General features: G+C 40.6%; 1 protein-coding gene across 2 annotated transcripts in view; it reads left to right on the top strand.

The window, feature by feature from the left end:
- The first annotated feature begins 1,041 nt into the window (after positions 1–1,041).
- ahnak (AHNAK nucleoprotein) overlaps positions 1,042–16,228 on the top strand; it is a 37,410-nt gene continuing 22,223 nt past the window's right edge. The window contains exons 1-2 of one of the 2 annotated variants that reach the window (XM_084719055.1): positions 1,042–1,291; positions 9,902–9,965. The gene's annotated coding sequence lies outside the window, so the exon portion shown is untranslated. The remainder of the gene's footprint in view (positions 1,292–9,901; positions 9,966–16,228) is intronic. The other variant, XM_084719054.1, reaches the window with a different exon arrangement.

Here is a 16,228-nt window from a genome sequence, read left to right as displayed (position 1 = left end):
AGATTACTATTGTAATTGCTATTTTCTGCTTATGAAATGGCTGACCACAATATCAAACATATTTCTTAAATACATTTCAAAATAAAGTTACTTAAAATAAAACATACAACTCTTAGAATTCAGTGGGAATTATTCTAGGGTGGGCATTGTCAACACAAAAACTGAGTCTTGTAAATACACACTTTGCCTTTTGTATGTAAGTAAAGGACTCACTCCTGACTCACTGAGTTAATGATAACTTTGTCGCAGTTTGTGTGCAGAAGTTTAAGAGTTGTAATAACATGTTTATGTCATTGTCATCATCTGATAGCCATTTTGTGGTCTGTTGCGCTGTGTATTTCATTCTCATTCTAAAAATGTGAAGCAAGAACTGATGAAATGAAACAAATTAAAGTACTTTTATTTTGTTTGAATTGAAGGACAAGAAGTTAAGAAAAAAATACAGTGGATTCTGACTGCTGTGCTGATAACTGCATAATCATAAATGCAAGACAGTGCTTGGATGCCTGACGGGTAAAGTGAGGCGGGTCATATGCCTTGAATTAGCTTAAAACAACCAAGATGTTATCTTCATTTTTATAAATATTATTTAAAGCATTTATGAAGCAAAAACACACTGAAGCCATGTTAAAATTGTCTAATTTGTAGTATTAGAGGTTTTTTTCACTTGAATAATTTGTTAAGTAGCTCAAGAATCGTCTTAGTCACTGCTCGTTGCTCACTTTGACAGTATAAGTACTTCTGATGAAAACAGTTTCAAAAGTGCTGACTGCTGGTCACATTTTGGATGATAAATGTAGGCACTTATGAACACTTAATGTAGTTATTTTATATACATGAATAAACATTTCTTTTCATTTTTTGAAGAAGGAGCAGCACTTTTCCTGTTGCAAGTCACTGGAGCCCTGTATGTGAAACAGTGGGTGGTCCCACGGCTGCTGAGAACCACTCCCTCGCACCGGTCCCCTCCCCAGCATTCCCCTCCCTCTGCAAATCAGGAGCCCTACCCAACTCTCTGTCCAACCACTCTGCTCAGCCCAGAGGAGCAGCCACACAGAAAAAAAGAAGTCTAAATCAACTCAGAGACGAGGAAGGAGGGAGAAAGGGGGGGAGAAAACGCCCTGGAAACTTGGTTGATCGAGTAATAGGAAAACAGTGACAGAATCCTCATAGACTGCAAAGTTGTGACTGGAAGAAGTACGTTTCTTGGGCTGGGAAGAAGGGGAGAGGGCAAGTTTTCAAGGATGCTCAAGCTGGTGTGAGGCTTCTTGGGCGCAAAGACTGCGCACAGGTAAAGATGCACTTTACTTTCTTTTTCTGAGATTGAAGAGAATGCTTTTTTTGAAACTGTGTCTCTGAGCTTTGTTGCCAGCTGTGCTGAGCTGAAAAATAGTTAATCACTTATAAAAACTTTGCCAAAGTTTAAACAACTAAGTTGCAAAAGTGTCAAAGTTATCTGTGCAACATTCCTGTAATATCCCAATGGCCACTTATAGTGAGTGTGTGTATCAGTGATAAGAGTTCAGTAACTTTGTCCTACTTTATTGCATGTTTATCTCCTATGTTTTTTTTTTTTTCCTAAAGGGAAGTTTTGCCATTGGGACGTTTTGTATTTAGAGAAAACCTGCGTATTATTACCTCTGTGTGTGTGGTTATTTTTGGAAAAGTGTGAATTGGCAATGATTTGGTGTGAAAATCATCGTAAGCTTTAAAACCCATTTAATATAGCGCTGGGTGTGTGAAGTGGGTGTGTACCCACAGCCACCACATGAATGCAGTGGACTTGACTGGAGTTGCGCACTTCACTTTTCTTTAACTGCAAACAAAGCTTGTTATCCAAGGTGCATATAAATGCTTCAGCTGCTGTTGTATAAAGAACATAGGATGCCTTTATGTGATTTCAGTCCTTTTAGAAGGAAGAAATAACATCCCAAATCATTGTGCAGTGATTTGACTTCTGTGCAACGTGGATGTCCTCACATAATCCCCAGTCTTTGGGATAGCAAATTTGTACACAGTAGAGCAAAGATGAATGGAAGAAGTGCGGGAAGATAAAAGAGTTGTTTGCCTTGATGCTATCGTTGATGTGTTTCTCTTATCTGTCCAACGCCCTTTGCTGAGCCTTGAATGTTTCATAAGTAAAGGTACTTCCCTGTGAGAGCCCACAGTAACAAGCTTGGGTGTGGATTCCTCTCCTTCACGTCCCTCCACCCTGTCCTTTTTTCCCTCCCTCCCTTCTTGCTTCGCTGTCTCCTCACAGAGGCACACCCTTTACAGCCCGAAAAAAAGAAGAAGAAAAAAAAAAAAAACATACATGCTGCAGACAGTTGTTGCAGTGCTTCCCTACCACCACATCCAAAACTCCTTCATGGAGTATCTAGAGGGCTCCAGCAAAATGAAAAGTATTGATTAGAACTTTTTCTTTTATCTGTGTATCTGTGTTGAATAATTATTAGTCCTTTGGTACACTGAAAATCTCATACAGGCCTTTTTTATGCAGTCTGCTTTTGTGGAATGTGCTGAACTCGTCTGACGGTTTTTGATATGATATGAATCAGCTCTCGAACAAAGCGTGCCTCTTTTCCAGCTAGAAAGTTGAAAACTATCACTGCTGCTTTGTACTGAGGCACGTATGTTTTTTACGACTTACTTTTTAAAGTCTTGAGCAGATAGAGTTTTCTCTTTTTTTTCCTTTTACCTTGGGTCTCTTAACCTGGGCTCCCAGCCAGTGTGTGCAGGGGAGGAGAGAGGAGGGGAGAGGAGGGGAGGAGAAAGAGGGGGGGAGTCGGGGAGTGAGTTAGTGAAGGGGGATGGGCGGGGCGGGGGCGAGGAGGGGAGTAATGGAATGTAGTGGTTTGGAAAGACAAGCTAATTGAAACCAGGTTTGAGGCGTAGAGGGGGAGCTTAGTCTTCGCACATTTTGGAGAAAAAGAGATGTATTTTATCTACCCAAAAAAGTTGAGAGATATTTATTTGTCTGCCCTAACTTACATCAACGTATAAACGGCATCTTTCCAAGTGTGGTTCAAACTGGAGTCATCACGTATAGTCTGGTCTGTGTCTGACATAATGTGTCTGTTGAAGATGAGGAAAAAGCAGATATGAGATCCAGAGCGGACATAATCCTTTGTTGAACATCGGTTGAAAGTCAAATTTCTGTATGTAGTTGCCTGTCGTCCGCAGCTCCCTCCTGCCACACCCAAAAATTATTTCAGCGGAGTGTTAGGGAGTGCTGCTTTTTGCTTCGTTCTGCACAATCTCTTCAACAATGTGCACATAACTTATGTTGAGTATCTCGCAGCTGTAAATGTCTGGCATTTCTCAAATTGCCCTTGTCAAGGTGATTGATTGTGACACAGGCTGCTTGAAGAGGGTTAAAATGTCTTTGGGTAGTAGGTTGTGACTAAAGCTATAATTTGTTTAGTGTTCTCAGCGTTTAAAACGTTTTACTTATTGACAATACAGCACGAAGGACTATATTGCATTTGTCAGGCATATTGCAGGTATAGCGTTTTGCTTCAAGCAACGATATGCGCTTACACAAACATAATAAGATGGAACATATATTTCAAGTGCTGAAACAGAACTGGTTTCTGATTGCCTGCAGCTAAAACGTTTGTCAGTTACCAGGGCCCCGTGACGGCCTGAGGTGGATTCTTGCACTTTCCACCAGTGTAGCAGTACAGAGGCTACATTATGTTGCAACCTAGTAATGTGCAGCATTTTGAATTCCAAAATCCACATTGTCAAATTTTGAAAAAGCTTTATTGATAAAAATCTTGCTCCATGATCCTAGCTGACCTCGGCGGTGCACACGCCACAGTGCCACTCACGCCGATTTTGTTGCACTTGCCACCCATGTGACAAACAGCATCTTTCCTAGCCTGAAGAACAGGACATGCCTCATGACTGTTTGGAGCCTTAACTTGACCGTGTTAAGATATTTATCACAGCGCTCTAACAGAACCATAATATATTACTGCCCTGTTGACTGGCAGCACAGACGAAAGGAGAGGAGTGGCGTTACTCAGCCGTGCCACTGTGAAACGGAAAGAAATTGGTCTCTAGCACACTTCCTCTGCCATTTCCTCATGGGTCTGTTGAGTGGGTGGTTGGAAGGAGGGACAGTGTGGAGAGGCGAAACGAGGGAGGTGGATGTGTAGTGAATAAGCTCAAAGAAGTGAGGGTGATTGCGATCAAACTGTAGTTTATTTTTTTTCACACTTGGTATTCTTTTAGAAGCAAAGCTGTGCTCTCGGACATCCTACAGGCTCACTGAAGTCCCTCCCGAGAGATTGGTTAAATGAAACAATAGCGAATTTGTAGATACACAACCATTCCAGTCCACCAGCTACAAATAAACATCTAACTGTAGTGTGCGATTTTAGAAAGTCTTTCTAGGCAGCCACTCCCTTCTCATCCATCCAGTGCTGGTTTGGAATGTTTCAGTATGTCCTCAGTGTGCTCTGGGAAGCACCTATCATTAGATTTTCTTGCCTTGTTGTGGAGAAATAGTAATTTGAGAACTAATTATGATGAGACAGTCACCTAAAGTCAAACATAATACCCCTCTATGTCACACCCATGCACATGCATGCATTTCAGACTTGTTTACTGTAGCTTCGAGCTCAGAGGAACTTTTGCAAGCATGGAATTTAAAAAGGGTGTGAATCATTTTTCTGATAAGCCAATAATGTTCACTGCTGCTCTGCCAAAACATCTGCGTTATGAGACCAGCCAAAACCAATAAATTCAGTAATTATTGTCATTCTTCACAGCCTACCTGCTCCCCATTAACCGTCTTACCGACACCCCAACCCCCACAAAGTTGTTATGGTGCTCTATGTGAGGAATGACACGCAGCATCTGTTACAAAAACTCTATTTGGAATGACGCAGGCAAAATGTCAGGGCAGCCGGGCTTGGAATGTAAATTTAGAAATACATTCAGCTTTGTTTAGGTTTCCTTAATCTGGCACAAGATACTCAGGGATGGCACTCATCACAGTCCAACCCTCCTTCTTCTGTCCTAAACAACTCTGCACTGCTCTGGATGCTAAGTATGAATATATATCCCAAAGCTGTGCTTATGCTTCAAGCTGTACAGCTAAGGAAGTCTTATGTCTCTATATATATGTTCTGCTGCTATAGTTGCCATCTGGGCTCCTCTTAACCATCCTGTCTCCTGCTCCGTGAATGAACTTGCATTTGTTCTTTTTTAAACAGCAGCTGTAGAAGACTGACACAAACCCTGATCAAGTCAGAATAACTTGAGTCGAAGCTGTTGCAAGCAATTACATGACATCACCTACTATATACCTTACTGTATACTGTATATATCTATGCCTACGGATGTCTGTAAAGCTGTTATGATCTCATGGATCTCAGGATTTATGTATAAACTTCACTCTATTTGTATCTCCCTGGCGTAACTAGTCGTGCCAGTTTAAAATTTGCATGTTCAACTCAGTTATTCTACAGCTGTGCTCCCCTTCATCGTAGTTTTTAATTGCTCGTTGCTCAATATTCTTGTCACTGAAACTGCCCGTGGGCACCACCCCAGGATCACTTCTCATTTCAGAACTTTAGCTACACCAAAAATGTTTTATTTCATGTTTGCAAAAATGTCACTGTCTCGTTCTATGTTTTTTTTTTTTTTTTTTTTTTGTATATCCCAATATTATATGCAATGTCTATTGGGATTTACGAGGCTGCAACTGCAACAGTTTGTGACACAGCCCAAGTTCCTAAGAAGATGAGGAACAACTCCCCTCAAAACCTTTGCACATAAGGAAAAAAATGGAAGAAACCCCAGGAGAGGAAACTCACAGTGAGATCCTCCCTCCTTGGATGTCAAGGGGTGTAATAGAGAACAATGAGTAATGACAGGAGCCATGAGTTATCTGGTTCTTACCGCCTCGTACAGCATGGACCCTTTCTTTTACTGTGCTTGTGCGAACATGAAACTTCAATATAATTTGCATGAAAATCGAGACATTGTTGAAATGTACTCTCAGCGCAGCCCCCGCTCTTGTTTATGATCTCAAGTTTTCTTCAGTTTTTCCATTTTGTGCATGACTCCTGCCAAACTCACAATGGTTTAATCAACAGCAGGCCAAGTTGGCGTCAGTGGGCAGGCTTTGGTCTTATGCAGGCCTTGTGGTTTGGTTTAAGGCTATGTGGACTATGGAGTGCAGAAAAGAACCATTTATTTTGACGTGCATTCCTTTTATATGCGTCACACATGCATGTCCTATCTGCGTTTTTGAGACGAGAGCGAACCTACGCTGGGGCCTGCTATGTCTCTTTTCCTATTTGTTCTACTCACTGTGTCAAACTACAATAGAGATAGTGGAACAGGGAGTCTATTCTGTTTTGACAACATGACTGATTTGGTCACTGCCCCTCTCTCCCTCTTTCCCTCTCTGTACTGAGGCCTCTTTATTGGTTCATAATCAAATCTTATCACTCAGCAGCACCGCTGTGCTTGATTCACTTACGATTGAGCTTTAATCATTGTCACACTGCTCCTGTTTTCTGTTCAACAAGTTGATTGGGTTTGGTAATCAAGCTTACAGATAAACCAAGGGCACTCTGATCAGTTTCCAGTATGCTTTGGCTTAAGCACAAACTATGTCAAAGTGTCCAGGTATGCGCCCTTAAGGCATTTCTGTAAGAGACACCTGGGCTGGGATGAAAACGGTTTGCAAAGTGCTGTTTGCTGTGTCTGTGCCTGATGCACGGGTGGAGCCAACAAAAATGATGATAACAACAATGATATGGATGATGAAAATGGGATCCGTTCAGACAATCTGAGAGTGTCTCAGGGTGCACATTAACTGTCTGACTGAAGGCGGTGTTCTTGTTTATTTGAGCAAAACCTGGAGGCTGGGGGTGTGTGTGGTGGACTGACTGCAGGGGGGGTGGGCACTCGGGCAGGGTGCAGGGTGGGCAGCATAGAATGGAGCAGGAGTCAGAGAGAAAGAGGACATTTCTTTGGAGTTAGTCACTGCGGGGAGAGGCCGGGCTCCCTTCCAGCTGGCCTGACGGCTCTATCAAGGAATGTGTGTGACTGGAGGACTGGGTGGGGCTGTGCGCTGAGCTACTCCCTTTGCAAGCACAGCACAGAGGCGAAGCGACGTGATCTGCCTCGTGGACTGTGGTGTGGTATTTCTACCCGTCCAAACAGCATGTGTTTTTATTTTCTTTCTGCGCTGTTGGTGACCACTCTTCACCCCACTGTGCATGCCTGTGTGTGCGTTCATAGGTGTGGTCTCAGCAAGGTACTGAGAACAGAAGATGAGATAACTGATTTCTTATCTTTTGAGTCTGTGTACTCAGATATGGCCCCTGTGAAAAGGTCTACTTGGATGAGATTATTTTAGTTTTTTACAAAAATCACATGATGTCTTTCATAGTCATACATCTCACATCGAACATCTCGCCCTTTACTGAATTTTGTTTTAGGCATCAGTGAGCCAAGCAAATTTAATCTCACATTTCTGTAAAGGGACAGTTCCCCCAAAATCAAGAATATATTTTTTTCTCACCTGTAATGCCATTTATCCAGCTCAACCCTTTTTTGTGTGAGTTTCAAAGTTATGGAGATTTCAGCCATAGAGATATTTCGAATATAATGGAACTAGATTAAGCAGATCAGCTTGTGATTCTCAAAGTACAAAATAATAACAAAAAAAAAATTGAAAACCTCAACATCTCTTTCCAGAAAGCACAACCAGTTACTCAAGATAACCCACAGACCTTGCTGTGAGCAGTTTTATGTCTGAACTACTTTCTTTCTAAGGTAGAATCTACCAGAACTATTTTCTTTTTACAAGAAAAAAAAGTAGTTCAGACATGAAACTGCTTACAACAAAGTCTGTGAATTATGCAAGGTATTCATTAATCTCCAAAACTCTGAAACTCACACTAAAACAATCCACACTGTAAGTAAATGCTTAGAAAAATCTACATTTTGTGAACCAACTGCCTTCACCAAAAAAGTTTTGAATCAAACTCAATCTCAAACTTTTAAATTTTGAAATAAACCAAAGTTTTGTGGACCAATAATCTTTTGTACAGATAGTTTATTTTTCGTCTTTACATGAATCTTTGAGTTTTAGAACCCACCAAAGATTTGTCTTTCAAAAATTGTTATGTGAGTGCCTGAAAATTCAATGGCTGCAACTGAAAATATCAAATTATCATTATTCACTTTCATTTCAGTGAGTTTAAACAACAATTTTTGAAACAAAGATTCAAGTTCGGAAGAAAGAAGAAAAGTAAATTATCTCAACAAAACATTATTAGTTCGTAAAACTTTGTCAAAACTTAAGAGTTGGGTCAAAACTGAAAAATCTATTTTGTTTTGTGCATTTTTTCCAACTTTTTTCAATTTTTCAGCGTAGATGGATTAAAAGCACTACAAGCCAGAGCAAAAATATATGTTTTCAATTTTGGAGTAACCTGTCCCTTTAATACTGATACTTTGAAAAATGTACTATTGTCATTCAGTCAGCCCTTTACCTGAATGAATCCTGACATGGCAGTCTGACTAATACGCCTCTGTAACAGGAGTGTGTGCTGGAGAGTGTACACAGCTGCTGTGGCGCAAGTCTGCCTACACAAACATAATGACAACCACGTACTGGCTGGTATTTATCTCAGCTATGTCCCATCTATTTCAGTACAGGACCCGTTCAGAAAGGCAATCAACAACAATGCATTTGACTATAAAGCGAGTTTTGCACCAATATTGCTGGTTTTACATTTCACTTTCTCTCTATTGTATTTGGTGTTTAGCATAGTCATTTACACCAAAATCACAGTGTTCAGAGAGTGTTTCAGAGTCTTACAAACATAGTCATTTGGCACACGTTTCACCAAAGTAATGAGCAATTTAGTTTATTGAACACAGAGGACTGGGGTGGGGAGGGGGAGGTTAATGATGGGGTTGGAGAGCCTGTCTCAGAAGAATTTTTCTGAGGGACATGTTCCCACCGGTAGATGCCTGTCTGTACACACATCAAGTCTGGTTCTGTTTGTACGCTGACTGACAAAGGGGAGGCTTTGTTTCACAATATGCCGGTGGGTTGAAGCAATAATCCGAGTAAGTCCTGTAATATTTTGGGCCAGTCACAGCGGGTAAAAGTAAGATTGACTTGGAATGCAGAATGACACTCCAGTGATGAATACACTCACAACAGCAATATTTTATTTCAATACTGGCTTATGTAGTTGCACATTTCTGCTGTTATACTACTGTGGTTTTATACTCTACACCTTGGCAGACCAGTGTTGTCTCATTATCATCACTCTAGCAACGAAACCAGAGCAGAGGAATTCTAAAGCATATCTTAGAATACATTGGACCGGATTTGCTTCCTTTTAACTCTCAGTTTAAAGCTTCTAGAACTGTACTCTGGATAGAGAGGGTGTTGGTGTGTCCATCTTATCTCCACATTTAAAGACTTGAGGGCCCCACCAAACAAGTAGCTGGATTTATTTACTTAAAGGGAGTCTTTTGCATCATTACTCGCCAGGGTCAACACTGCTACCATTGGTTGGTTAATAATTAAAGATTCGGAAGGCTCTGATTGGTCATGCAAGGTCCATTAAGCTTGTGCATGAAAATGCCACGAGTAAATCCTGACTGTAACCACAGTGCATGTGGCTTTGTGTGTCATGTTAGGACACACCTCTTAATACAACAGTGACTTGCTTGTGAGGAAGTTATCTGTCAGTCGTGACTGAATTAAACACTACTGTGTGAAAAAGCAGAATGATGAATTCAGGGTAGGTTTCTTTTGTACCACCCATGATAACTTCTTGACATCATCACTAAAATAAGTAATAAGTAATTTTATTCTAACCATATTATCATTATGTTTATGTGTCAACAGAAGTCAAGAATACAAGAACCACAGCATCAGACTGTAGCCCTTGGCCTGGCTTGAGCAATCTGAGGTAAGTGTCCTTAAATGTGAGACATTAGAGATCCACATCATACATCTGTTACTGGTTAAAGCTACTACAAGGAACTTTTGTATTTTGTTGATTCTTGATGCCCCTTTGGACAAAAACAGTACTGTTTTGCCCACCATAACCACAAAATGTAATGCCAAAAATAAAATCATGTAAATAAAATTCTTCTCATGCTTCCCTTTCACTGGCTAATGTTGGTAATGTTGTTTGGCTGGGAAACTGAATAAACACAGGCTCGTATCATCTGATTTCACAGAGAGAGAGGTATTAAGTACAGGTGTATAGAAATAATTGATCTTACAGATGGTGTCGTTTGGTTATTTGGTCATATAGAGGCAACGGTATTAAGTTGGGACTGTTTTATTACCATTTAAAATACCTTGTAGTAGCTTTAAGTAAAGGAAAGAAAATGTTTCTTCTCACCCATCACTCCACTCTAAGGCCTTCTAGTCAGTGTCACCTTAGAACAGCGTCCCATTATGTGGCCAGACGCCAAACCTCTGTTGGAATGTTTGTTGCGAAGCCTCCTTTGAACCTGGAAGGTCATGCCACCACCATTCAGCTGTGAAAGGCTGCCTTGTGGAAACCTGACACTTGGCTGCTTCTGCTCCCCGCACCTCCTCTTTGCACCCCTCCTTCCTCCCCCAGACACCACCTGTTCCGCTCGAACCCCTTTCCCCTTCTTATGAAACAACCCTGTCGAAGGCCTGCCAAGCTCGCGCTGCTTTAACTGTTTGTAGTCGGCAGCTGTGGACGATTTATATCATAGGATTTGTAGGGAAAGCTGGCCAAAGAAGCAACTCCAAACCCAAACCGTATGCAGGCCAATGACAGGCCCACAAGAGAGGCGTATCCAGAAATGTTCTGTGGTTGCACTCTAGTTAAGAGGAGCTTTTGTCTGCCTGGCTGTCCCCATGTCCCCCCTTACTCAACACACATACCAGACCATAATAAAACGTGAGAGATAAACAAGCTCATCTGTTTCCCTTTGCTGCAATTGTCTCCATGACTCCCTTCAGCATTTCTTGTAAAAATTAAATTTTTTGTACTCTTCAAAATATGCTTTTCATGACATGACTAATTAAATTTAACATGACATCAGGAACGCTACTCTCAGGCATGTCAGAGAAATGAAAGGGAAAGAATAGAGAAATGTTTGATTGTCATGTTGCCCGATCGCTTTGAGTCACAGACTGCCTTCCTGTCTTATGATCCAAAGAACAGAGGCTTATTTATTTAGCATCTCTTTGCAACACAATCCACATCTAATCATATGATCTTGATCAAGTTAATTGTTCCTCTGTGCTCTATTTTCAAAATAGGGTACACTGTGTTAGGGCATATTCGAAGCTCGTCTGAGCAGAGGGGCATGAAGACAGAGAGTGTAATCTGTAAATAATCAGGGTGCCCTATGCACAGCATGGTGTTGTAAGCTGTTGAGGAGAGCCTTTGGTGATATAACTCTAGTGGCGAACTCAGGCTGTCTGAAGGGCAGGGGTGAAAAAATAAACAGGGCATTAGCTGTATGCGGTGGAAATTATGATGCCTATGCAACCTAGAGGGCAGTGTGCCGCATTTTGTCCACTGGAACAGCACCTTAATTGCACTTTATCACATTTTGTCCACTTGAAGGGCACCCTATACCGTGTTGTCTTAGACATTGATCCATGATAGCGGGCACTTTATCACATTTTGTTCACTGGATGAGCACATTGGAGAGCACTTTATCACATTGTCTTTGATGCTAAAGACGATATTTATCATGTTTAACTTTTGTGGCGTTATTTCAAACATGGGGGCAAAAGGGGGGCAATCGCCTCCCCTGCTGTCCACCAGTGTATCACTGCCTTTTCATTTCTACTTGTTTTCCTCCTCTTACTATTACCTCATAAGCTAACATAACAAGTTTCACAACCATTCCTCTCCCTTCTCAAAGACTATCTCGCTCATTTTATTTTATTTTTTTTTACCATTTCCTCTTCTCTCCATCTCCCTCCCTCTCTCTAAGTTCCTTCCTTCCCTCCTATATAGCTGTGAGCCACAGCTCCTCCCTGCAGCTTGCTGCCAGAAACACAGTATGTCAAAACTGTGAGAACAAGGACAGCTCAGCTAGTTCACTCTTGACTATGGAAAGCCTCAAAGCAAGGGTAAAATGTGGTGGTAAGAAAACAAGTTTAAATATGAGAGGTAATTATATATGAAAATTGATAGATGGATAGGGAGGGGAAAATGAAGAAAGCAAAGAGAGAAGTGTCCCGAGGTCGTCTCTTTGAGTGAGCGGTGAAGACATGAATAAGAAAATTGTTTTCCCTCCCTTGCTCTTGGGGAATTTTTGTGAAAACATGGATGTTGCTGTCCCCCTCCCTCTGTGAGACTGTTACTTTTTCTGAAAACTGATCCAGCCAACAATCGTATGTGCCTTGTTTAAGCATTAAAATGCTTAATATTCCCTGTCCCTCTCAATTGCTACATAGTTTTATGCAGTGTTGATAAGCCCTGAGAGGCATGTGGAATGAAAAAAGTGAGGGAACCAAGATCATGTGAAAAGTTTGTCAGCTATTTTTGTCTGTTTTCATTGACTGAATGAAGAGAGGAGGTGGATATGTAAAATGAGCCGCATTGTGACCCATGGGGAAAAGACAAATTCTTATTTTCATTCCAAACACTCTTCGGCTGGGATCAGAGAGGTCTGGTTAAGATACTATAACTGGCAGCGTCAGTTGACCTGAGTGGTATTTGAGCTGCATGAGTTAATTGACCCTTCCTAAGTCCTGCCCATTTTTGTTTTGTGCTCAATGACAGTTGAGCAAGCTTGGTACCTTTGTCATCTTTCTCCTTTCCTGTTTCTTGCACTTAGTTGTACTAAGTGCTAGGCTTGTCTATGTTGAAAAGAAAATTGCAAATTTGAAGATAGAAGGCATTGTACAGGGACCTGTAAAAGCGGCATATATTCACATCTTAAGTTAGTTAATGTTATAATGCTAGCTAACTAGCTTGCTTATCTACATCAATCTTTAGCTAGCTAGTAATCACCCTTTTTGCTAACATTAGATAGATGGTTAGCTTGTGAATTGCTAACCTTAACTAACTTGAGATGTGAACTTACATGTTGTTTTTACAGGAAAAGGAGAAAATTGACCCAGGTACCAAGTTTGCTCAAGTGTTATTTGGACCACAGAGCAAAAAGGGGCAAGATGTAGGAAGGATCATTTGGTTAAAGTGCCGTCTTTGATCCCTCCATACTCACACTTTTCAGCTGTGTTTGATGCATATAATGTTGCGGATCCTGTAAGGCTTGAGGTCTTGATAGATTCATGTTACAAGCTTCAGTCAAGGCCCACTGACAATGAGACAGAAAGAGGGAGGAGAAAAAGAGGAAAGAGATAGAGAGACATAGGGGATCAGGTTGTAGATGCCTGCGAGTGGTTGGCGTCATCTTTGGCATAAACACCGTCCCTCTCTCTGGTATTATCACTCTCAGTGGCCCTGGCCCTTGTTATTCAGTTGTGAGAGTCTCCAAAAGGCTATTTTAGAAAGAGGGCTTTATATTACCTCAAAGCATTTCAAGCATTTTCCAGTATTCCCAATCATGCAGGACCAGTCTATTTATTGACTTGTGTTAATTGGTATATTGCTTGTGTTGTGCCCTTGGACAGGGTCCAGTAAACTAGGAAGACCAGTTTGCAGATCACTCTGCATTCCAGACTGTCTGTTTATTAATACTTTCTCACACACTCTTGCTTTAAGAAAAAAAAATCTGCTCTGCTAATAGTTGAGATATAGTTATTTCAAGAGAGACTTACTACTTATTGTTTGATATTTCAGGGAAGTAGCTGAGACATCAGTGTCATCTTCTTCTAACCTTCTCATTTGACCAAAATACTGTATAATGACAGTTTAGCAAGAGTGGCAGATGGCCGTTGACACAGTGATGCTTGTTACAGACCCCTGTGCAGCAGCTGTTTCTTTATCTTTGCCTCAGGTTCCTCTTGTTCCCAGCAGCTTGTTATCTTGCAGAACAGTGTGGCAGCTTCAGTGAATGGGGAAGGGATCTGTGGCTTATTGGTGTAATGGTTTATTTAGAGCTGAAATAGTATGAAAAATGTGTCAGTGTTATTTTTAGTAATAATTTCTCATACTGACATTATGCCATCAGATTATTAAAAAACTATGAGAATGTAAAGTTAGGATAAACATTTTTTTTAAATTCTTTTCTCACTTAGGTTTTCCTAAAAAGATAAAGTCTTTACTCAGATCTTAAATTGATGTTTTACACATTTTTCTACTTCTAATTATTATTATTATTACTGGTGCTAGTAAGATTACATCAGGCTGAAACTGAGCTGCCGTTACTGATGTTGATGCACATCCAGCCATCTGGAAAGCTTGTATGTTTGCAGTTGTGTCATGTAACTTGCTGCTATTCAACTCTCAGCCTGCACTGCTTAGCAGTAGAATTTATAAATAGATAACGTGTGGTGTTGTGTTGTATTCATGAATTGAGACCAAGTGGTGTCATGGAATTTAGATCAGAATGCAAACTGGTGATGTGAGTCTGATACCCAATAAATGCCTTACAGCAATATTGGGCTCCGATACCAATATTGGACTGGATCAGTACCATCTCGGATCCTAACAATGCATTCTTCCTCCCAACTGACTTCTTAATTTGTCTCCATTGACATCTTAGCAGCTAGTAGTTGTATCTTATTACATAATCAAGTATATGTGAATTAAATGCACGATCTCAGCAATCTGACTGCATGTCATCACATTGAACAATGGTCTTGGTCTACTTATGTCAGGCTAAAGATAGTGCCAAACTCATTAAATGTAAACCCAAGCCCCCTAACTCCACCCCATGTCATGTGTGATGTGCTAACTGACCACAAAGAAATTATATCTGGTGATACAGGTATGGAGCAGAGTGATACCACTATTAAAAATTCTCTTTGCCCCCTTTCTAAGTGTGTCCAACATTTCCAAATTGGTCCACTCGATAATAATACAGACAAACAGTGGCCACTATGACTCATATCCTGTTTCTTTTGTGCCATCCCGTGGATAAGCTTTTGCCATTTATACTGGCTGATTACAGACACATAGACAATTTGCTGAAACCTACTGAATGATTGCACAGTTTGATGTGGTAAGCTGCTCCAGTCAACAGCGGATTGATGCTCTCATTGAAATGACTGTGGTCATATGCTGTCTCACAGTGCGATATCTTCAAGCAAAAAATATTTTTAGTACTATCAAATATTGACTGGTTACTCATGGTATGATCAAGTAAAATGTTCAAACACTGGATGAAAATACAGGACTTAGCCTTTTTAAAGGAAACAATTTATAAAAACAACATGGGTTGTTTTCGATAGCCGACAGCTTTTTGTAATACAATTTCACCAATAATTATCTAGATACTCTGTAGTCAGTGAGCCCTCTGTAAACTGAATTGCTGATTCATGAATTTAAGCATTAAATGGCTGGGTGACTGTAGGTCAGGTGGTAGAAAGCGCAGTCTCTAAATATCAAGATTGGTGGCTTGGTCCACATGTATGTGCAAACTATTTTTGAGCAAGGCACTGAACCCCAAACTGCTCCTGGTGTGTGTATATAGGGAAAAATGTCACTTTGGACATTGGTGTTTGCAAAATACAATGTAAAAACATGCAAACAATTGCTGGCTAGCTAGGGACACATGGCTCAGACAGCTTTGTGTAATTGAAGGTGTGGGTTGTGGAGAGTTTGGTATTAATGAGACAATGGGTTGTCTGTTTCAAAGAGGAGAGTGGGTAGGACTAGTCAGCATATTTGAAGAGGCAGGTTTTAGAATGATGTAAACAAACCGTATTATCATTGCAATGTTGCAATAAAATGTTTTTGCAGTGCACATAAGGATAGACAGAAAAACTAAGCATGCCTGTTAATTTGCTTGATTTAAACTGATAGAAGTGAACTATTCCATCATTCTTTGCTTATTGAAAGTGTAAGGGTAAAGTCTGTATAATGGCTAGAAATATCTAGAAAGTCTGAAGTCCACACCCAATAAGTAACATGATATGTGCTCTTGTAATGCTGAATACACCTTACAGGTGATCAACTTTGCGGAATCATGATCATGCATAGTCATGAATATGATTACAACAAATACATGGTCAACCTAGACTGAAACTGACCTATAGCTGTTATGAATGAACAGAATAAAAAGTCTGATGTGTGTATGGGCATATACAAACAAGTGC

This window comes from Lutjanus erythropterus, chromosome 5 (assembly GCF_056507025.1).
Source record: "Lutjanus erythropterus isolate fLutEry1 chromosome 5, fLutEry1.hap2, whole genome shotgun sequence".
In the NCBI taxonomy this organism is placed as follows: domain Eukaryota; kingdom Metazoa; phylum Chordata; class Actinopteri; order Lutjaniformes; family Lutjanidae; genus Lutjanus; species Lutjanus erythropterus.
Note: the sequence above shows the minus strand (reverse complement) of the source record. Positions and strands in the feature narration are given on the sequence as shown.